At 41.2% G+C, this 22,796-nt stretch overlaps 1 protein-coding gene and 1 long non-coding RNA gene across 2 annotated transcripts in view; one reads left to right on the plus strand and one right to left on the minus strand.

The window, feature by feature from the left end:
• The window catches only part of LRMDA (leucine rich melanocyte differentiation associated), a 744,858-nt gene that overhangs the window by 251,285 nt on the left and 470,777 nt on the right, over positions 1-22,796 (plus strand).
• LOC307216621 lies at positions 1,655-3,775 on the minus strand. Its single transcript, XR_013839227.1, has 2 exons — positions 3,181-3,775; positions 1,655-1,779 (listed from the first exon to the last, which is right to left on the minus strand). It is a non-coding gene; the product is annotated as an uncharacterized lncRNA (long non-coding RNA).

Genomic DNA, 22,796 nt, shown 5'->3' on the forward strand with positions numbered 1-22,796 from the left:
TCCCACTGATCTTTTCTATGTGTGGACTTTGTTCATGTGGGTAATCCTGGAAGGGAAGCTAGACATTCTAAGTATTGTAGAAGTGGTTTGAATATACATTTTTTGCTCTAAGAACAAATGCCTCCACTGCATTCTGAGACATGTTCAAACCATGCCTACTCCACTTATGAAAGTTACATAGGGCCATCTTTCACAGTACCCACCCCCAGCCTTCAGCCCAGACCTGAATGTGGGTAGCAACCAATACACCTAAGGAAAGAAACAGAATCCTGAGCTAACAATGGGGATTGTTGCAAATGCTGCTGGTGTCACAAAGGTACTGATGTCATCCCCTTATAACACAGAAACGGATATGAGCTACAGTTGAAGAGGAAAAGGGGAAGGAAACAGGAGTAGACTAAAAGGGCTCTTGATTGTGGGCACAAGGGCTCCATAGGATGGAGAGAGGGAGGAAGCAGGAAACAAGGGAAGAAAAATTACGCAGTTCAACAAGTACACAAACCCACTGGGAGACTGGGAATGCAGTGTCATCAAGTGTGCAGAATGATGCCCACCATTATCTCTTCTCTTGATTTAATTCTGTGAGATGCTGTTGAGGACCTGAGTCAGTGTCTAATATTAACAAAATATAGAATCTGAAGTTTAATCTAAACCAAAGAGAAATCCTGGTGGCTCAGCCTGCTCTAATTGGGGTTCCACCCACCTTGAGGAACTCATTCACCTGGCATTTCACTGGATTGCCAGATGACTGGGTACGCATTTATATTACTTCAGGTTGTGCACTATCAGCCTGCACCCCTTTTTTACAGCAAAAACACCAGCAGCAGTAGGTGAAAACATGGGGTGGACCTTCTTGGTGGAAGTGCCAACCCAGATTGTGGACTTGAGAAGCTCCACTAGAACTCCCCTCTGCCTGCTTTTCCAGCATCAGGTAAAAACAATGTTTTTAAATTAGCTGGTGTGTGTTTTGCTGATAGCAGCTGAGTAATTTTGCTTTATTGCTAGATTATTTTTAACTGTTTTTATTTTGAGTTGTAAGTTGTTTTGAAGGCTTCTTACATTGGGTGGAAGGGCGCAGAATATAAAATTTTATCTGAAGTCTGTTGTGAACAGGAAGGAGAATTCAGGACAGTGGTTGTGCAGTTCTTTGCATCCTAATCAGTCCTCTTCCATAAATGGGATTTGGGCCAACATTCCTCAGACAGCAGCTGCTCACCTCTCCATGTGCCTCCCTTCCAATACCACATGGCAAGGTGTTGAAGCTGCTGAGACTTTCAAAAGCAGTTTGTATTCTGACATGATTCAAATTTAAACATTCAAAAATCCCACTTGTGTGCTGAAACCTTTGGGCAAGCCTAAAGTAATTCTTTAGATCACAACCTGTATTTTACACATTGTATTTTCTGTTTTAAGATGGTAATTTGTACATAGCCAGCATGATTATATAGACTTGCTCCCCAATTTGCTCTCATTAATCCCATTATCCCTTTCCTCTTCTGGTACTCATTTGGGTCAGGGACCTGTCTTATTTGCTTATGCTTTTTTTGTAAAGTACTACATACCCTTGATGTCATGATACAAAAAAGAATACTGATCATCTTCCCCTAAACAAGTCCTGATGGAATTACTAGGAGCCACAAAGATTCAGTATAGAAGTCTTTCCAACTTCCATTTATTTCTCTGAAGCTTGCAGAAGATAACCACCTGGGTGACTGTGTCCCATGTTAATCAGTTGAGAGGGGGCTGCTACCTTAGACACCAAAATGTATTGGGCTGCTCCTGCGTATGCCATAAGTAGGAAGAAACATATGGCAAAAGTGGAAACTAAAAGTGAGCTGGAGCATAAATGTAAATGTGTAGATATCCCAGGAAAAACATAACCAGAATAGATATTCAACACAACATACTTTCTTAACAATAAGTAAGTTTTGATATTTGTGTATTAGTGTGATTTAAAAATTAACAACAAAGAAGTATTTAAACAAGATACTTACGTTGCATAAAAAACACCTAATACTTTATAAGAAGGCTGCTCTTGAAACACACTAATCCCCCTTCCAATATGTGTTTTATGTGATTTGGGGCCATATTTGAAAAACAATTCTTGTAAATGCAATTCACAATTCTAGCAGAAAATTACATTTTGTGTTTCTGTAATGATCCCATGAGTTCTTTTTTGCATAAATCCTTTCTTCCACTTTGAGATACAAATCTGTTTTACTGAAGACAAAATGCATTTTCAGCTGAAAAAATGTAAATTAATTTTCTTAGAAAATTCCTCTGTGGGCCCTAAGTTCTGAAATATGAGGATCACTGGCGTTCTTTAAGAAAGTGGTAATTTGAATTTTTACTACTATTAACTTTTTATTGGTAATTTGAATATTTTGCTATAATTACAAATTCCCTTTTTATCAAGGATATAGGCTGTGTTTATCAGCCCTGTTGCATTGTTCATTGCTGACGTTTGGAAAAAGTAGCAATTTGTATGTGGCTTATAAATTTGTCATGGACAATTTTCTGTTAAGAATCAATTCCTTAACTACTTATGCATCTGAGAAGCCTGAATTTATAGTAAAATGTCATGTCTCCATTTCTTATGGGTTTCATTGTACCTTTTAAAAGAAAACCTAGTTCTTTCAGAGAAGTTCCTTGCTGTTCTGTACTGATAAAATCATTTCAGCTGGCAGAAGTTCCATCCCAAATCTGAGCCCTCTTCAGTGCACAGCACTTTAAGTGGAATGAAATGCTCCACTTTTCTATGTATTGTTTGTGCCAAAGAAGCCTTGAGTTCGAGCACATTTACATCTGTTTTGGGTAATTCTCTGCATATGTTCCAAAATGTAAGTTATCCATCTTACCCAAGAAACAGCATTTGTTGGAAACAGTTTGCCAATTGGAAACTCGATTGAATTTGTTCTATCATGCTGAGGCTTCATTTGAGGTCTGAAATATGTTCATCTTTGTTCCTCCAGCTGTTTTACCATTCTGAACCAAAAGCTTTTCCTACAGCCTAAGTCCTCAAACTTGCTATGCCAATAAGTTGTCATAAGACATCAAATTATGCTCACATTAGATGTTACTTTATGCTAAGGAAAACTTGGCTCAGCAGGGACTCAATTGACCTCTTGTGTTTATCTGCCTGCCTAGGATTGCAAAAGTGGAGTTGGGCTTGTTAAGCACCTGGTAGGCTCCAGAAGGTAGACGTTTGGCCTGAGTTTGCAGTTGCTGAGTCTGCTGAGACTCAAAGAATGGAGAGTGGGAGAGTAGATGAGGGCTGAAGAATCTGTGTCTCTTTCAGTGCTGCTGGAATGTAGCTCCAATCACCTCTGACCATTGGCTGACCATGCTGTCTGGGGCTGATGATTGTAGTTCAGCAACAGCTGGAAGGCCACAGGTTCCTCACCCTGAGGTGCATTATGACAGGGTAGGTTATGTAACCCAGGGATACTTGTGGAGGCTACTGAGCAGGTCAAGAAGAAAAACTGGACAATGCCTGATAGGCAACAGGGTGTCTGTGTAGCAAAATAGCAAATGTTATTAAGGCAAGCCAAAGAAAGCCAGCCTACTTGAACCTCACCTTTCAGTTTAGATTTTATTCAGTCTTATGGAGACCCAATAGAAAGATGCTAAAAGATATACTATATGCTACCTTTAAGACCGGGGGGAAATTTGGAGTTGCCTGGTTAGCTTAAATGGCTTTGTCACAGAAAAGGGGGGCAACCAAGGTACAGAAGGTTATGCCTTTTGTCTAAAATGGTTGTTGCACAATCCTCAAACTGACCTCAGTGGGTACACTGCTGTTAGTTCATTCACGTAGGCATGCTCTTTTTTTTTTTTTTTAAAGTGTTCATTGCTGCCTGGAAGGACCTTTATGGACATGTTCCTTTGTCTTTGGGCAGCTTCTTGCTGAAATGGGGATTTAGGTGTTCTTTACAATACGATCCTTTGGCTCCTAAGCTGTAAAGAGGCATTTGCTCTTGTGCCTTTCAGTTTTTGTCCCACAAGAGCTTATCCATGAAACCCTCCACAACAGAGTCAATTCTTCATTATGTCAAATGAAAACAAATAATAGCTAGGTGTTCTTTTTAATAATTGTATTTTTATTAAAGATTTTCTTGATTTACAAAAGTATGTGTAATGTGTCTCTCTCGTATTTTTACCATGTAACATTTTTACAAATCAGTTTCATTTGCTGAGACATTAGGAAGAAAAGGGGGAAAGAGGTGGGGGGGGTGAGATGGGGCGGTCGGGTGGTGATGTTTCTATTTTACTTAATATATGTGGGGTTTTGTGTCAGCGTCGCTTGTGCAGGTTCTCTGCTAATCACCTGTGTTTCTTTGGTGGTGAGAGAGGTTGGGGTTGGCCTAGGGTGTGGCTGTTTGTTTGTGATTGGCTGTGGTGGTCTTTGTTTTCGGGTGTGAGTGGGGTGGGTGGGTGTTTTGGATCAGGGGAGCCATACCAGGGTGAAGGCATTGTCTTCTGTTTGTCCCTGTGTCAGTTTCAGTTTATTGGTTAATTTTTCTAGTAGGGCTGTTTCCCATACTATTTGGTACCATTGGTCCATGCTTACTCCTGACAGGTCTCTCCAGTGTCTGGTTATGATGTTTCTGGCTGCTGAAAGTAGGCGGGTTGTGAGTTCTTTGTGGTGTAAATGGGCATTATTGTCTCGGAAGATGTTTAGTAAGGCCAATTCTGGGGTGATTTCTAATACTTGCTTAGTCATTTTACATAACAGCCAGGTGTTCTGAAGTGTCCACATTACTACAGACTCCTCCAAATGTCTGCTACTTCTGCTCACATTTCATCTTAAGACTAACTCTTAAGGGAATTGGATACATTAATGGACAATGAGATTATTAGTGGCTATTAGCCACACTGGCTGTGTACGGCCTCCAATATTGCAGTAGGCCTCTGATCACCATTTGCCAGGAATCACAATGGGGGAGGTTGCTATTGTGCTCATGTGCTGCTTGTTGGCTTCCCATAGACATGTGATTAGATACTGTGAGACCTGGCTGCTGGACTTAAATGGACGTTTGTTCTGGTCTAGGAGGGCTGTTCTTATGTCTCATTCCTGTGTAACACATGGGATGGTGGTGACTCATGTCCAAGTTGCTTCTGGCTCTTTGCTCTAACTAGAAAATCTCACTCTCAGTTTTGGAGCTGGGCTGGGAGATATGCCTGCAGTGATAGATAGGGGGAAGTGGGAAGGAGTCAAAATTCCCTCACCTATATGACCTTTAGTGCTCTGCCAAAAACCTGTCCTGCTATTTCTTGAAAGTTTTCTTCCCCTGTGAGAGAGTTTGATTTTTCTGCCATTTTCTCAGGACGTTTCAGGATTTCTTTAGAATTTTGGCAGAAGTGGGGTTGAGTTTGTCTTATCACTGCAAGATGGCCGTGGGTGGGCTTGTTTTTCTCTTTCCATTAGTCATTTCTCCAGCACTGTGCAGCCTCCCCAGCTTCCTGATCGGAAAAAAAAAAAATCCCATAGGAGAAGTTACCTCACGTATCTTTCCCCAAGGTTTAATTGAAGCAGGGGAAATTGGCTACTGAGTGCCTGAGGCTGAGATCAACATAGTTGCCAAATTTGTTTTTAAGCAAAGTCCTTCCTTTTAATTTTTTTAATTAATTACACTGATTTCTTTAAAAGTAAAAATACTTCACTTAAAAAAATTCCATTGAACTGCTGCCAGGCCCAGCAGTAGATACCTTCCTCACTTCCCACTCTTCCAGGAAAACCTAGCTGAGGACATCATGGGATTTTCAGAAAGTGTGGGAACCCGGGAAGGCTGCAAGGTGCAGACTACCAGAGATAATGATTAAAGAAATGAAATGAAGGATGCTTACAACCCGCCCCCCCCCCGGCATCTCTAAAAGTAAGGAAAGTACACACAAAAACCTGCACTGCAACATGAGATTTTACCAAAATTTTCTCTCCTCTTTGATAATTTTTGAATACAACTTATTTTCTCATAAATTACTGGGCAGTGGTCAAAACCAAAAATAAGCACAGCGCTACTTTTGATGTAAAAATTCAACCCAAACTCTTTTGTTTGTGAATGGAGTAGATGTCAATAAATAAAAATTGCTTTCCCTGTTGCATCTGTTTTGGCTAGCAGGTCAGATTTCCATTAAGGTTTTGTAATACAGAGTGTCTAAGGCAAAGGAAATGGTATGGTATTTTAGTTTGGCTTGCTTTCTTGCGTTAACCCTGTCATCATAGCAAAATAGGTGGCAGAGTATACCAGGAATATGTGTGGGAGGTCTGTTGTTCTCAGTATGTCGGTGATGATGTGGCATGCCCCTTGGGGAGAGAGGCCCCAAAACACCCAGTGACTGCCAGATCAGGGAGTGTTTAATGTTTCTGTGTGAAGATTCATGGTTTTGAATGTGTGCAGTGTTAAGTGCTGGGTAGTGCCCCCCCCCCGTTTCCCCCACTAAAGTTACCACAGAAGTTAAAAAAAAAAAAATGCTAGGCCTATCCTTCACTTAGCCTTTCCTTTTTTTTATTTTTTAACAAAATGAAAAATACGTAGAGCAGTTGTCATTTGTTAAAGTGTAGCAGAAAGAGCGAAACAGGCCAGTGGATGCTTCATCAAGAACACTCATTCAGAATGATGAATGTGGCTAAACACACATTTGTTCGTAAAACTTGCAGAGTGGATGAGCATCATTAAGCATGAGAAATAGGTGCAGCATGCTGGGGAGAGAGTGGAGCAAACAGATGTTGTGAATTTTCGCAGGCATCCTTCATCCACCAGTCCATCATTAATATAGTTGAAGGTGATCCTTTCTTTTATTTAATAAGCACAAACAAAGAGCATGCGCTGTGCTAGGACTGCTGAATATACGGTTTTCGAAGGGGGAGGAAGGCACAAAATGCAGATAGATGGGCTACTTTACTCAGGGTGGTGGTAGTAGTGGATCATCACAATCGCATCAGATACTTTGGTGGCTCACATCCCCACCTTCTTGTGTTTACAGCTTGCCTTTCAGCAGGAATACTCTTTAAGCAATTCACGTAAAGAGTCTTGAAAGTAAAATACATTATTTAAAAACTGGAATCAAAACTATGAACATATAAAAGCTGACAACAAAAGTCATGACGTGAGTAGCTGAAAAACCAAGTCTCAGCCTTCTAAACCTCAGTGGAATGCCATGGTTTTCAACCATCTCTATAAGGAGGAAACAAAAGCTACCATTCTGATCTCATAAAGGGAAAAGTTCCATAATTCTTAGGCCACCATAGAAAAAGCCCTGCTCCTAGTTGAATAGCAATTTGAAAGCCTTTCGTCAGATCTGGTTACCATTGAATGTGCACCGGATCTACTTGGTATGTTGAATAAATGGGGAATCTGTGTGGGGAACTATGGATTATTGACTATTATTTAATTTCTCTATCGCTTAATATATTAAAAATAACTCTAAGTGCTGTACAAAAAATAAGCAACAACGGACAACTTAAATAATTATGATGCATTATCTATTCTCAGAACTGATGTCGGGTTCTACATTGACACTGGATTCTAAAATGGTATTAAATTGAATTGTTCTAGAGGTTTTGTTATAGGGCTCTAATATTTACTATGATTTAGCACAGAAACCTCAAGCTTCAAGTAGTAGTTTACTAAATCAAGTTGTAGTTTACACTTGCCATTATTGCCTTGGATTCATAACATAGTGTGAGATGATAAAAGTAATAAAATAATGAAGTATAATAAATATAGCCAGTACCTTTGCCACTTTTGTGCATACACTATGTAGTGGAACAAAATAGAGATAAAGTAGCCACTCACTGACTTTGAATTCCCCAGTTTTGAATCAGTTAATCAAAGTTTTTAGTCATCCTGCTAGTACATCAGAATATATAAATAATGGAGTAGCTATAGCAACTCAGATATAATGACTTCTGATATAGGAATATAAAGAAATGTGCACAATGAGGTAACTGGGTATACTGGGAGGAACAAAGAAGTGTGAGCTGATTCTTGTCACAAGCTTTTATAGAGAATCTGCAAAAAGGACACATACATACTGGAATCAGATGCAAGCAGTCTTCAGGTTTGTGCTCACAAGATCAATTCAAAACATTGCTCCATGAACTCCAAACACCTTGTGTTGAAATAAACCTATAGATTATATTAAAAAATAGAGTTAAGTCCTATGTCCATTTCTACCAATCTCATTACTGTTAGAGGAAAGGCTCCTTTGAGTAAATCATTTGCCTTACTTTGCTTTTCTTGAGCCCTGAAGTAAAACCTTTCCTGAACAATGTATTTTGCATGGGGAAACAAATCAATAATTTTAAGAATGATAATTGTATCTCCACAGAATAAGGAGAGGCAGATGTGGAAGGGAAAAACAATAACGTGCTACTGCCACTTACTCTTACTTGCTCATCTTCCTATTTTGTAATATAAATTAGAACTTCATTTGTTAAATTCCCAGTGGCTTTGAACTCTTACTGAAGAGTGGTGTGTTGTTAGGAAATATGCCAGCCATATTTAATTTTTCATACTGAAAATAAACTAAGTGATCTTTTTCAGTATCATATTCTGAGATGATACAAGTAGGGGAGGAACTTCAGTACAGAATCCCAAGAGAGCTAGTTCCGTCTATGGGTTTGATACTTGAGAAGCAATGTGTGTTTGGCATTTCCAATTCACAAAGTTCATTTATCCCTTTAGAATTTTAAGCCTGAAAACATAGCTGGACATTTAGAAAAGCAACCTCTGAAAGCATTGGTTTCTCTTTAGGTGGGATGTGTATTTAGGAAGGATGCCACAGTCCTAAAACTGGATAACTCAGTTGGTTAGAGCATGGTGCTGAAATTACCAAGACTGCAGGTTCAATCCCCATAAGGAACAGCTGCATTGCAGGGGGCTGGACTAGATGATTCTTAGGATCCCTTCCAACTTTATGATTCCCAATCAGCAGTCTTTTCCTTGACCCCTGCCACAATATATGTTGGCATTGATTTTCTAACCAGTTTGTACTCTCTTCAAACTTTCCTATTTTTTTGAGTTGTTGGCACTCAGCAATTTAAGGTATGCCTAGCATATGTTATTTTCTGGATAAGATGGGTTTTTATTGACTAAGTGTCTTCGTCCTGGTGTGTCCCTTTGACGATCACCAGGGCACCTTCTAGGAAGGTGCTCTGGCGATCTCCACCAGAGGCGCAGTGGGGTGAAGCATCTTCACCCCAGCATGTCCCTTTCATGAAGGTAAGGTGGCTCAGAAAACCATAGTTAACATTAACCACCACTGGACGTCCCAGCAAGTTGTGACAAAGTAAAAATGGAAGTGAATGCTTCTGAGCACCTCCCTGGAGCTGTATCCGAGAGGGAGTGGGGAACAGAAACTCTGCTTACCGTATTATTCGTCCTATAGGGCGCACCGGCCCATAGGACGCACCTCGGTTTTTTTGGGGGGGAGTGAATAAAAAAAATATATTCCCCCCCAGCCGTGGTGCCGCCCCAAGCCTTGTGCACACCTGCCCGAAGCCCGGGGCGCCCTCTGGAGGGCGCCCCGTGCTTGGGGCGGCAGGCAGCCGCCCCAAGCCTTGCGCGCCTGGCGGGACCTCCCGCCGGGCGCACAAGGCTTGCGGACACCCGCCCGAAGCACGTTGAGCGGGCGGCAGGCTGCCGCCCCAAGCCTTGCGCGCCCGGCAGGACTTCCTGCCGGGCGCGCAAGGCTTGCAGACACCCGCCCGAAGGGCTCCCCGTGCTTTGGGCTGCAGGTTGCTGCCCGCAAGCCTTGTGAGCCCGCGGCAATTCAGGAAGCTCAGGAACTCAGGAAGCGGATAGCTTCCTGAAGCCTGGAGAGCAAGAGGGGTCAGTGCGCACCGATGCCTCTCGCTCTCCAGGCTTCAGTGAAAGCCTGCATTTGCCCCATAGGACGCACACTCATTTCCCCTTCATTTTTTGAGGGGAAAAAGTGCGTCCTATGGGGCAAAAAATACGGTACTTCTTAAAAAGGTAAAGGACCCCTGACAGTTAAGTCCAGTTGCGAACAACTCTGGGGTTGCAGCGCTCATCTTGCTTTACTGGCCAAGGGAGCCGACGTTTGTCCGCAGACAGTTTTTCCGGGTCATGTGGCCAACATGACTAAGCCGCTTCATGGCGAAACCAGAGCAGCACACAGAAACGCCGTTTACCTTCCCGCCAGAGCGGTACCTATTTATCTACTTGCACTTTGACGTGCTTTCAAACTGCTAGGTGGGCAGGAGCAGGGACCGAGCAACAGGAGCTCACCCCGTCACGGCGATTCGAACTGCCGACCTTCTGATCGGCAAGTCCTAGGGTCAGTGGTTTACACCACAGCGCCACCCACGTCCCTTTACTTCTTAGTCAAACTCAATTGATTTCTGAGCCTTCTTCAGCCAGCCCCCACCCACTGACAGCATTCCGAATGGCTTTTCTCCCACCTCATTTTTCTGGCTTCTGAAGGTACTTCAGCAGCAGCAAGTGGGTGGAAGGAAGGAACAAAGGAAGGGGAGGCAGCATCCATAGCCTGGCATACTGCCGGCTTACTCCTTTTAGAAATAGGGTGCTGACTAGATGGATCCTTGATCTGATCCAGCAGGGCTGCTCTTACGTTCTTAATTTGCTTCTGTTGAGATACATTATTTGTCCCTTTTTAACCCGTGGCAACAATCCTGCTTACTGAATGGCATTCTAAGGGGTCAGCCCCCTGTCCTTTGGGTGCTTTAAAGGTCACGTCAGGCAACTTGAACTGCACACAGTAATATAGAGAGACCCAGAAACCTTGAATGCACACTCTTGCAATCATATACTATCCTCTGAATCACATGTTTTCAACCAGGTGTCATACTATGAAATACCACCAGCTGTGGAACACCATTCAAAGTCACAAATGTTCCACATATTAAACACCCTAGAAATTATATGTACCTGGCAAAGATCAGGACAGACTCTATACATATGTTACAAGGATTTTTTTCTTCTTCAGCATCCGCTCAGGGTACTTGGAGGACAGGCAAAAACTATTATGTTAAATTGTGCTACCTATACCATCAGCTTTTGTCTTTGCTAAAGCTGCCAGTTTTTATAAACAACTGAAGACAGAAAGGGTTTACTAAGAATAATGTTGAAGCCCAAAAGAATCCTACAGCCTATAAATCTTAATAGAGGTTCTAAGATTCCAGTGGGCTGCATATGTCTCTTTTACCCAGCCTCACTCCATCTTGGCTCCCCTGTGATGACTACAATTTTCTTGAAACAAGAAGCACAGTGACTTGAATTTACTCCTGGCGCTATTTGCCTACAAACAGGAATACATGCATATAACCTATGCAAATCAATAAAAACATGTCAAGACCCCTTAGATCGCAGTACTCTCCTAAAATGCAATTTATCATGCTGCAAATGAGAGCAAGAGACTAGGTAACAAATAGTGTCTGATCGTTTAACTAGCACCTGTTGTCATGCATTTGAAAACTGCATTTTTTATTTGACGTACAGTAAATTGCATTTTCATATATATGGAATGGAAGTGGGACCTGGGGATGTACACATGCAGGCATTTATGAACATTATGAAGAATAGAAGTTATATAGCACTACCCCTTTTTAAGTACTGGAATTAAAACAAAATATATTTCTCTGTGCATTTGTTGGACACAAAAGGTAAGTTCAGGGAGTGTGTTTTAGAGGTCATCTGTTTATGGCCCTTTCTATAAGAACACCTGCAGTATGTTTTGTTTTGCAAAACACTCCCAACATGTTAACCCAACAGTAAAGGTAAAGGTAAAGGTACCCCTGCCCGTACGGGCCAGTCTTGACAGACTCTGGGGTTGTGCGCCCATCTCACTTAAGAGGCCAGGGGCCAGCGCTGTCCGGAGACACTTCCGGGTCACGTGGCCAGCGTGACATCGCTGCTCTGGCCAGAGCCAGAGCCAGAGCCAGAGCCGCACACGGAAACGCCGTTTACCTTCCCGCTGGTAAGCGGTCCCTATTTATCTACTTGCACCCGGAGGTGCTTTCGAACTGCTAGGTTGGCAGTATTTACTACAAATTGAAACAAGCTGTTTTGCACTTAACTCCTGGGGAGGGGCGGGTGGAGGGCAGTGAGGGACAGTTGACAACTTGGTAAGCTTGTCTTCCTAACAAACAAGTTGTGGATAAATGAGATTTGTTCAGATTAATTTCAAGGTCTCACCTTACAACCTGTAATGTTTTACTGTGTTGAATAATGTCTAGCAAGGATCCTTCCATAGGTGGAAACACAACAATTGCAATTTAACACATGCGGAGATTCTCTCCCTCCCTCTCCCTCTCTCTCTCTCTCTCTCTCTGGTTCCCCAGTCATTAGTGGCTGCTCTGGCTGTTGTCACGAAGGCAAACCCTTCAGACATATATTATTCCCTTCCCTGTCTATACTGACTTGTGTATTCCAAAGAACAACAATATTGGTTACCTCTGTAAATTTGAGCAAGATAGCAGTACTTGCTGGCATTGAGGTACTTTTTTTTTTATACCACTATCAAGGGACTCCGTGTCCAAAGGAAAACTGCAAGACATAGGAGGCATGGGTTGGGCTCACAACCACAGCAATAATCAGTGGAATTTTTTTTAATACACTTATCATATTACTCAGTAGCATGCATCTGAATTCACAAAGGCCCCAGTCCAGAGTTTAGCAAAGACATCTATGTGCACAGCTCTTTCTCTTTCTAAATACCCTCCTTCTGCAAAGGTAGGGGTTACCTGTTCCCATATACACCTGTTACCAATGTATATTGTTATTATTTTTTTACTTTGGTCTTTGGTATTAGCGATGAGTCACAGCAGAGTTCTAACTGCTACAGGAGAAATGAAGAAAATATATGGCGGTGAGTCTAGGTGCCACAAGGGAAACTCTTGATGCTTAGTACTTTCAGATAAAACTGTAAATATCAGTGATGGGAGAATTCTATATTTGACAAAACACGAAGTCCCAGAAAAAGACCTCGACTCTATTTTCATTACCTGAGCTCTAATGCAAGAAGCGCTAAGTGTAGTGGAATGGATTTGCTGACCACGACTGTTGCTATTAGTAGAGTACAAAGGTAAAGTGTAAGTGAAATTTATTTTAGGCTTGAGTGTCAACACAGACATGAAGTAGGAGGGAAAGTACTTTAAAATGTGCATTAATAGCAATAAATTGATAGCAGCTTGAAGGTAAACAGGTTTTCAGAATGTGTTCAAGCTTTGTTTTTACTAGTAATGAAATGTAAATTGGGATATGGTGCAGAAAAGTATGCCAAGTAGTGGGTTTTATTTCAGCTCATTAGTATGATGAGCATGTTTTGTTTACATGAATAAAACTCTTGTGAATTTTAATCCAAATGGGTACTTAATCAGTTTAATATGTCCATAATTATTCTTTGGCAAGAAAAACGCTACTTTTACCCTATAAAACATGTCCTTTTGTTTAGATATTAATGTTTTAAACTCATCAGATAATTTCTTATATTGGTATTTTGAGTTCACTGTAAAAATTATTGCATGGATAATAAAATCTCAGTCAGCTGTCTTGTTGGCTAACTACTTTTATGTGAATTGAAGATAATATGGTTTGCTTTGGAGCCACTTCTCTCCTAGGTTGTACAACAAAATATCAAATTCTTGTGATTTGAATTGGTTTTCGAAAGGGTTGAATTGCTTATGATAATTTCCAAGAGGTGCCTGGGAATGTTTTTAGAAAATGGGAACACATATCTATTATATAATATAGCATTGTTTGATTTAAATATGCCCCCCCAGCAGCATTTCCATTTCCCATTTGGAAAACTCCACCACCTTCCCACTTCTCATTTGTGTAATTGTTCTGGGTACCATGCTTTCTTCTGTTAGATCTATTTCATTGTTTTGTGTGCTGTACTCCATTTTTGTGCCTCTTTCCTTTGTGGAATCCATGGCATCTGTTTCTTGTACTTGGGACCTACTAATGACGGACCGTTTGCCCAAATTGTCTTGGTCCTGAACTTGGAATCTTTTGCTTAGTTGTGTTTTCAACTATGCAGTATCATAGTGTACTACCAGTTGTTCTAGGCTATAATCAGTGTTGGAGTTCCATTACTGAATTTTTAAAATTCTTCTGAATGTATTTTCCAAGACTGGTGCCCATTCCCTAGTTGTGTCAGTGTGTGTTGGTAACCTGAGTGGCTAACAAGCATCAGAAAAGTGTGCACAAAATTTGAACAGATAGTTAACTAGCCCAGTCATCTCCTTAATGACTCTCACCTTCTCCAGTTCTGGCCATAGTCCTAGTGAGATCAATAGACAATAGATGTCCAATATAGGGTACTTTTGTCAGCATTCAGTTTAATGTTCTTCTCCCAACATCTTTGGGGCAATTGTTGAAGTTAGCTGTCATGAGCCCGTATTATCTCTTCCTTATCACTCCTTTTTCTTATGACAAGAATATGCTCAACCACAATCTTGATGTCCCAGAGCCCTTCCGGTACCTGGTTCAGCTTCTATGGGAAAACTGAAAATCAGCTGGGCTGATTCCCATGGGCATTCATAGCCAGTGGTTCCTGCTAAAGGATGTGGTTATCAGTTCCAAAATCTGTTCTTGACATTGCAGACAGTAAACACTTTTGCTCTAGACTGGTCAGGTAGTAGTAGTACATCCTCACTTGTTGGTAGTGGGTAGCGACTTTGTTTTTAGTCACCTACTGAGCAGTTTTGAATCAGTGCAAATTCTCAGTTTTCATTATGGCTTTGGTACCACTACTAGGCTGCTGATCCAGTCAGTGCTTCTTTCAATGATGCCTTTCTTCTGCAGTTTTGTTGATTCTTGGCTCCAGAAGGGCTAGCAGGATTCTTCATTTTGGAAGTCATACTGGTTGCACCTTTAGAAATAATGAGACCAGTGCGATTTTGCCATTCTGATATTTCTGCTCAATAGATTAAAAGGAAGGACGTTACAAGTAGCTCCACAATTTATTTGGGATTTCATAGGTCCTTATTCTAGCATCATTGCTGCCAACATGGCTCACTTGTTCCCCAGTTTTTTTCTTTCCTGTGAGTCTGCAAATTAGCCAAATATACACATAAGATTCATCTGTAGGCTCATTGCTCGTCACTTCATCGACTGGGTTCCCCACCCCTTTTAGCTGGGTGACTGCAACACTGATCCCTGAAATGGTTCTGCTTTCCACATCATTTACCTTCTTTCCCATAGGCTCTTTCACAGAGTGGTTTAACAGTAAGTCCCTCTGCATGGGGAATTTTGGGGATTATATCGCTGGAAGTGGAAAGGGAAGAGTTGGGGGTTTTTTGCAAGTACTGCTGGGAAGGAGGAGCAGAGGGCAGGACTGCATGCACACTTGCTGGGAGAAGTTGCACCAAGAGACCAAGGAGCATGGCTGCTCTGGACTCAAGCTCGCTGAAGCTGTGAGGTTAGCAACAAGAGACACTCTTTGGGTGTGATATTCTGCACCCTCCCTGATGAAGGCTTTAGATTCTAAATATGTGTAAATAAACCATAGTTCATAAAGACATTGGCCTCCATTGTGCCTCATTTTCCCCAAGGAAACACAACCCCTGGTTATGTGCCAAGACCCATGGAATTCCTTGCTACCGCTCGGCAGAGATTGGGGTGCCTGTAACAATATAGTTACATACATGGGGATCAGCACAGTCTCCTTATAAGTGTCTAATCAGATGTTCTGATCTAGCCGCTTGCCAAGCTCTCTGCCCTGAAAGCACCCTTAATATATTTTTAGACTATCCATATTGAAAATGGAAACCTTGCACGATCACTGTCTAGCCAAATGTCAGGCGAGAGGTCTTCTCTTCATTGTTATATGCCTTATGTATTGTGTTTATATTCTTCCTGTAGTTGCTTTGTTATAGAATAATTAACAAATGCAGCATTCATTTGTAATGCCATGAAAATGCTGTGAATTAGCAAGCTTTGCTTCTTTTTCTTTTTCCTTAACGTGTTGAAGGCCCCAAACTGTTCTTACTACTTGTTCTGAAGATAAATTAGTGTCTTCTAAATAATGCAGTGAACCCTAATTCTCTTTGATTAGTATCGAGTTAGATGATAGCGACCCATTGAAATTGGTCATCAGCATAAATAATGAGTGAATGAACTGATAAAATGCAAAGTCGCCAGCCATCATAAATCAAATGAAATCCACTTTCTCTGGAAGTCACTGAAATTAGAAGTCCATGCTCCTATTAATTATTTTGCCTTCTGAAGACGACAGTGTTATAAATCAGCCTTGAAAGGCACTTCACTTGCGAAGCTGAAGGAGTAAGCTTGCCTGCAAATTGTTTTGTATACTCACCTAATTGTTTCTTAAGTAATCCACCTTTTTATAACATGGCTGCTGAACAGCTAAAAGTACCAAATTGGGCAGATTAACAAAAGCAGCGCATGACCTACATTTCTATGTGCTTTTAGGATAACGGGATACCCCATCTCTTCCAATAGGTGCACTGCAACTATTTCCTATAGCTTTGTTAGATTGAGGTACTGGTAGCTGGTGTTCAATTTATACTTCTGGATGCTTGCATCTTTGATTGAACATCACAGTAGCCTTTGGGGCTCCTCAAAGAGGAGGATATATGCGAGAGTCAGGGAGAGAGAAAGGGTGCGTTGCTAGTCCCCCTACCATTTTTGACACTTATAAATTTAACTATTTGCAGCTGTCCAAACAACTATCAATTTCTCCTTTGGTTTAGTTATTAAATGCTTTTAAATATATATATATGAGTGTTTAAAGAAACAACAGAAAACGGGATTACAAGTTGAGAATTTTAATTTAACTCATTTCAAAATCCAATTAGTATTTATCCAAACAACACTTTCAAGCATATCACTTCTGGGTGAAGTTTGGATCAAAGTGTTTCTGAAAAATTGATGGAACAACTTTGTGTGGCTAGAGTGGAAAAACAATAACAACTAGAGGCTTCCATGGCAGACTGGCGGCCATTTAGCCAGCGCCTGAACAAAGATTCTACAGGACAAACTGTACCTGCTGCATTCCGTAATATATGGTTGTCATAATGTTTTCCTTCTTATTGATATTAGCAACTTTCAGTCTCCAATGTTTGTATGAATGTTACATCGCTGTTACTGTTTGGGTTGGGGAAACGGGGATGGGGGGATGTTCAGTTTGTATTGGTGACATAAAAATCTGAGAAAGCTATTAAGTTTATATACATTTTCTGTAGTGCTTCTGTGCTTCATACAACCCACAAGGCATTTTTTGTTTCCTTCCTCTTTTTATTCAGCCCCACAGACATTAGAATCCCAAGAAATGTTAGCTTACTTTTTTCAAAGTTTCTATTCCCCCAAGCTGCACAGGTATGCTTGGACAGGTATGCTTGGAGAGAAAAGTTTATAAAAGTCTGAAAGTGGGAGATGTATAAAAAAACTTCCAACTTTTTTGTTTGTTTCTCTCATGAGTATTTCTTACCAAAGGAAACGAAGACTGAGTGGAAAGGTTCTTTTGTTACTTTGTAGTGCACAGAACGTCTGTGTGCATAAACTCTGTAACTCATTTTTTTGGGTGTTTTCCTAAACTTACTGGAATGAGGCTGTTTTGATGGGAAGGTATCTTTTCATACTAGTTCACAGCTGCCATATCATGAATTCCACATAACAATGGCCACTCATCAGATGAGTCATTTTGTCTTATATGCCTCCCCATTTAATGGATAAAGAGGTCAGAGCCATTTTGGGTAAAGAAAGCTGAACAATCTCTGCAGCTGTACCCAGGCCCAAGACTGTTACAGATTTATAAATATAGCCGCAGCTATTGGTAGTTGAAGGTAATCACTCTTGCAAAGTTGCATTGTTTTATGTATATCTATATCTAAATAAAAGGGTTTTGAGCCAGCTGGACTCTTGAGCCCTTCAAAGTCTAAATCCTCTTCTTCTTGCACTAATTGAAAAGGCGGCAGCAAATAATCAGCTTCTGTTTCCTGTCAGGCCAATTTGAAACAGAGTTTTGTAAAAGCATTCTGACAAAGAAAAAATCCAAACGGGTGAAGCAGAGAGGGTTCCAAATTGCAGCAGGTACAGTAAAAACAAACAAACCCCATCTAATGTTTGGTTTATTCTTTGTGGGTTTATGGTTATCCATGCAATTTGGTACTTAGCAAAAGGAGTGATTGATTTTAGTGTTTCCAAAGCCCACTTCTCACAGCACAGTATGTGTTCACTGTAGTATTGATTGTGTAATAAATGAGAGGAAAGGGTTTTTAAAAGATGGCGTCCTGCCAACTTGAGGGGGAGGGAGAAAACAGAAAGATTTGAGTTGAACTCTAGAAATGGAAGACATGCTGAAGTTATGTGTTTGGTTTTTTTGGATTTATTTCAGTGGGGTGGGGTGTCAGACATTAGCTGTAACAGAAAGAACATGTGGTTGAGTAGTAAACAAGCAAAAGTTGAAATCAATACAACACAACATGGCTGGGTTCGCACACATGGTAAGGCAACCGATGGTTTACCCAGGACCATGTGGACTTCCCAAAAAGGAGCCCACAGTTACTTTGCTTCTCCCTGCAACTTTTTATGCCTATGCCACACAGAGCCAAGCCAACATTTGGCTTAGTGTGTCATCCAAACCCTTGCTCGTGATTCAGTTCTTTCCTCACTAACCATGAGCTGTAGTCAAAGTTTGTTATTGTTCTCCGTCAGTTTTCTGTTGAACCCTGACTGTTGAATTCACCTTCACATGTGTGTTGGTAGCTTAACTGATTTATTTACAAGGTTATATACAGCTGTGGGACATGGGTGGTGCTGTGGGTTAAACCACAGAGCCTAGGACTTGCCGATCAGAAGGTCGGCGGTTCGAATCCCCGCAACGGAGCTCCCGTTGTTCGGTCCCTGCTCCTGCCAACCTAGCAGTTTGAAAGCACGTCAAATTGCAAGTAGATAAATAGGTACCGCTCAGGTGGGAAGGTAAACGGCGTTTCCGTGCACTGCTCTGGTTCACCAGAAGCGGCTTAGTCATGCTGGCCACATGACCCGGAAGCTGTATGCCAGCTCCCTCGGCCAATAAAGCGAGATGAGCACCGCAACCCCAGAGTTGGTCACAACTGGACCTAATGGTCAGGGGTCCCTTTACATTTACCTTTATACAGCTACATCATAGGGTTACTAACACTGGCCCACACAGAATTTCTCCTAGTATTAGAGATGAGAGGAAAGAAGTATTCTGCAGGCTAGAGTGTACTTAAGGGGACAGTACATGCTACACAGTCAGTGATTGGGGCGGGGGGGGGGGAACTTGATAGAAGATAAAACAGATTTATTACTGTATGTGTGTTAAGAAACATAACAGCATGAATGATCAGAACAGGAACAAGGGTTTTTTGGATCTGGAGGGTGATTTGTATATTTTATCCCCCACCAAATTTATTTCTATGTGAGAAGAAATTAATAGGTATTCCCTCGCTCCTCCCCCCTTCATATATGTTTGTTTGTGTGTGCTCACGCAAGCACACAAGCACCAAATGATCTTCAGCAAAATAAAATGGAAGATCAAGTGAGGAATATTGCAGAAGCTGATAAAACAAGGGGTTAAATTTTTAATACATTTTTGTTCTCATCTTTCTTTTTTTTAAAGCCCTTGCATGTAAATATATATATTATGTATGCTGAGTATAAAGATAGCTCTGTCCTACCATATTGATTTATTAGATTCTCTGACATTTTAGTTGTGGTCGTTATGTTATATTTATGAGATGAATGTTGGATTCCCTCATTATGTTATCCTCATTTATTTTACATACTTTTATGGCTGGTTGTGCTCAGCTTTACATTTAAAGCTTTATTGCGGCTGTTAGTGTGGAGGGGAGGGGGGGAAGCAAGTGCTTACGGATGGGGAATTTACATGTTTACTGTCGTAATCATGATTTATTTAATCTTTACATATAAATATAAGGAGTCCCCCCCCAAAAAAAATAAAATATTAGTTGATTTCTAGGTCTGATCTTTCCCTCAGTGGCGGATTTTCTGTTGTGGGTGAGGTTTTGTGAAAAGGAGTGTGTGTGTCTGAGAGAGGGCGAGGGGAGGGTTATGGCAGGAAAAGCATGTTAAGGTCCAAAAACAAGCACTCTTTCCCAACAAGGTGTGCCTTTCTGACAATCAATCTTTCAATCATTGTACTATACAGCTTTCATTGGAGGCTACACTGAATTGAGTTGAAGTAGCTTAGTGGTAAAGCACATTTGCATGCAGGAGGTCCCAAGCTGAGGGCTGGCAAAGATTCCTGTCTACAGTGCGGGAGAGCTATTTCCAGTCAGTGTCCATAATACTGAGCTACATGGGTCAATGTTCTGACTTGGAATGAAACACCTTCCTATGTTCCCATTGGTGCAAATCAGGGAGGTCAGCCAGATAATGGCCAAAGGTATATATCTAATATTTATGTTGTTCTCAAATAGGCAATCCCCATGCAGCTGCACTGTGTTGCAGAGGTTTTCCGGGCATGTTCTAGTTTGGACGCACAGTGAAGCTTCACCATGAAGCTTCACCATTACCACAGATGAACTTAAAATGTGTGCTAGGACACCTCTAGCATCTCCCTACATCTCTGCATCACAAGGCAAGAGGGATAGTGGGGTTAAGGTGTCCCTTGATCTCTGTACTGAGGCACTCCCATGTTTCTTGATACACTGCCCACATGTGATAGTTATGTGTATTTTCATTGTTTTCTGAAACATGCAGAGAATAAACCTGCTAATTTCATTACACTAATGTTCCAAGGCATGGTGTTAAGTCAATTTTCATAAAGGGTTCGCACGCCAAGGCTGCTATAGCTTTTTATACTTTGTTCACCCTGAAAACGAGTGTCAGCTAATTTGAACTAGGAGTACTGGGGTTGGAATATAGGGGATCAATAGCAGAACAGCAGCATTGATTTCTTTTCTTGGGGATCCTCTGTGACCTGCGTCACTTGTGCTGTGCAGCTGCCTTATAGACAAGGTACAGAAATATATTAGTTCACCTTACCTTTTTTTCATCCTCTCCCGCTGACTTACTCAAGCTCAAATAGTAAGCCTTTTGGGGAACTGAAAGTTGAGAATCTTGTAATTTATTACCTACTCACCACTCCTCCTGCTTCTCCCTGTGTATTTCTGACTGGTGTTATTGCTACCAATTATATATATATATATATATATATATATATATATATATATAATCCAGGACCTCAAATGATTTCATTAAAGGAATATGAATTTCTGCAATCAATTAACTGTTTTCTCCAATGCAATATTAGTTACAAATTAGGAGACAGACCTTAGATTACCAGCAACTAATGAGTAATAATATTGTTGTTGTTTAGTCGTTTAGTCGTGTCTGACTCTTCATAACCCCATGGACTAAAGCACGCCAGGCACTCCTGTCTTCCACTGCCTCCCGCAGTTTGGTCAAACTCATGCTGGTAGCTTCGAGAACACTGTCCAACCACCTCATCCTCTGTCTTCCCCTTCTCCTTGTGCCCTCCATCTTTCCCAACATCAGGGTCTTTTCCAGGGAATCTTCTCTTCTCATGAGGTGGCCAAAGTATTGGAGTCTCAGCTTCACGATCTGTCCTTCCAGTGAGCACTCAGGGCTGATTTCCTTAAGAATGGATAGGTTTGATCTTCTTGCAGTCCATGGGACTCTCAAGAGTCTCCTCCAGCACCATAATAATATTATTATTCATCCTCTCCCACTAACTTACTCAAGCTCAAATAGTAAGCCTTTGGGGAAATTGAAAGTTGAGAATTAATAATATCAATACAAGTATATGCTGCAGACAAGCCACTAACTGTAACCAAGGTTTGTTTTTGGTTTTACAGCTCTTCGGCTTGTCCTGGAGGAGACAAACCACAAGTCTGGGTTCAGATGACTTGCTAAGCCAAATCGTGGCTTTATCTCACAGCAAAACAACAGCAGCAGGAGAACCAGGGGGAGAAAGCAGTAGCTGCAAGCTCTGGTTTCGCTTAGCACTACATGTGAACCACCATTATATACTGTGTAGTATATAATCCACTATTCAGTAACAGCAATGTACGATATTTTCACATTAGATCTGGAAATGTTTTACAACTACATGGATTTCAGTGGTCAGGACCCAGAATCTCATTGCATTTTCTCCATCATTGCTCTTCGTTGTATCTATGCTCCCACTGTCTCCAGTTTCTGTGCTCTTTGCTTCAGTTCTTGCAAAAAAAATTTTTAAAAAAAGAATTATAGGCTTCTAATGCTGATCTTAGAAGTCAGAAATGTCATCGCCAAAAGAGATTCAGTTAGCATTATGATGGTTTATGTGCTGAGAGGGAGAATTACATGGCTGGTGAGGAGGTGGGAATGGGAATGTAAACTGAATGGATAGAGAGCAAAAGGGAAGTAAGTCATTACTGGTACATCTATGTAAATGACCTGGGTTGGACTAGATGACCCTTCTGGCCTGTTCCAACTCCATAATTCTATTACTCTACCAGTTGCTGGGGAGTAAACGCCAAAGAAAGGCTTCCGGGGAAACCATCAAGCTGGCAGTGGTTGGATTAAGGATGGAAATGTTGGTCTTATTCAGCAAAGTACTCATAGAGACATAAAACCATAGAGTTGGAAGGGACCTTGTTCTCAACATTGCATTTATACTGAGCTCTGGATGGTACCAATGGAAATAATGCAGGTCAAAAGTACAAATTATTGAAACAGGCACCAATTTTCACTATGCAGTCAGGTTTCACAACACTGGTTGCTTTTAATTTTTCACTTGCCCTAACTCTCAAGCTTTTTATTAGTAACAAAAATCCTGAAAATATAAAATAA

Source organism: Podarcis cretensis (assembly GCF_951804945.1).
Source record: "Podarcis cretensis genome assembly, chromosome: 5".
In the NCBI taxonomy this organism is placed as follows: domain Eukaryota; kingdom Metazoa; phylum Chordata; class Lepidosauria; order Squamata; family Lacertidae; genus Podarcis; species Podarcis cretensis.